Below are 1,806 nucleotides of genomic sequence, written 5' to 3' on the forward strand. Positions count from 1 at the left end.
TCTCAATAGGAACTTTGGGAGCAGATGTCTTCAAAGGGAAAACATCTTTATTTTTCTGGTTTATAGGCTTCATCACGCCCCCAAGTGGCCCCTTACTTCATGTGTGGATTTCATTACTGTGGATTTCTACCGTACTATCTCCTTCATTGTCATCATTCTGATTTTTATGGAAATCCCACAATACGTTGATTTGAGATTCTTCATCCAAGGGATCTTCTACTTGGTATTCTTCCTCATTTTCTTGTTCCGGCTCTAGCTCCACTATAGGTTCTTCATTGTTAAGGAGCGATCTGATAAGAGCCAGCTCTTCCATATTTAAATTCCCTTCATTGGGTGGAGCAGGCAGTACCAATTGACCATGACCACTTTCTGTATTCTTACGATAGAAAGGTTTGAAAGATTTCCTGTTGTTATGATCTCCTCCATCCCCACTTGTATTCTCTCCAAAATTTCTTTTGATATCGATGACTGTGTTTGTCAATTTCTTAATGATCCAATGCAAACCTTCCACATTTGTGGTATTCTTTTCTATGATTTCAGCCCCTTTGTTATCACTCCCATTATTCTTCTTGGATGATTGAGAGGCTTTCTTTTCTTCAGTTGTATGATGACATGTTGTGAGACTGATCATTTCATTCTCAACTTTTACTGCTTCATCGATAGCACCTTGTAAGGTTTGTGTGTTACTCCTTTTGAACCACATCGCAGTAGGGATAGGGAGAGTAGTGATGTAGAATTCCATGAGCACCTCCTCAGTAAGTCTAGCGTTAGCTAGGATTCTATTAAATAAGGTGTTGAACTGGATGTTAAAATCCTTTACCTTTTCTTTGGTTTCCATTTTCAAAGAGGATAATTCTAAAACTAAGGCCGCAGGTGTTTTGTCATCACCATACTTGTCTAAAAAGGACTATTGAAAGGTAGCCCACGAGGTGATCGATCCTGTTCTCAAGCTAAAGTACCATGTGAAGGCTGCACCAATCATAGTAAAATGGAATAGGCAACATACTATATCTTCATCAGCTACCCCTAACATGCACACAGCTAGGAAGAAAGAGTGAATATGGTTATCAGCGGTGTCTCCCCACTCAGGGTCGAATTTAGGCAATACTCTTTTTGCACTCTTGGGTAAGGGATGCTCCTACCAAGGTACCACTATGGCATCATGAGAGAGCCAGGGAGGCAGTGCTCCCAGAGGAGGTGGGAGTTAGTTCCCACCCGGTTGAAGCTGATTCCCACTTGGGAGAGGAACGTTAGCCATATTGTGGATAGGGATGTTCTGGTCGAAGGTTTCTTCAAGGCGTTCTTTATTAGGATTTCCAAAATAAGGCCAAGGATTACCTTCAGAGAGCAGATCCTCAAGAATTTCTTCCCAAGGAGTGCCAATACTTTGCAGGGACTCTAGCACAATATCTTTAAGAGATGGGGCTGCGGATCTCTTCATTTATGGAAGAGATCCTTGGCTTTCTTTTAGTTGTTGGAGGTAAAGAGTGAAATATGGGGAGCTGAGAGAGGGAATGAACGTAAGCCTGAGTAAGTATTCTAACTGGTTGTTCCTGAGTGATAGGATACTCCCACAGTGTCTCTTCTTTGGCTGACCCAAGCACGGGACTTAGAGGGATCGTTGTTTCTTCGAAATGAGACTTTTCCAAATGGGAGGAATGATCCTTTCGACCTTTACGATCCATGCATTAATCTTTTCGATTCCATGCATGACATTTATAGATGAAATCATAAAAAGCTATGGTCGATGGTTCAGGCCCTCCTTCTAGCGCCAATTTGTTGACAGGGCGAATTTTCGCTATGCCA

Source organism: Pinus tabuliformis, chromosome 3_1 (assembly GCF_031772625.1).
Source record: "Pinus tabuliformis cultivar Carrire ecotype Pingquan chromosome 3_1, CPIR1, whole genome shotgun sequence".
Lineage (NCBI taxonomy): Eukaryota > Viridiplantae > Streptophyta > Pinopsida > Pinales > Pinaceae > Pinus > Pinus tabuliformis.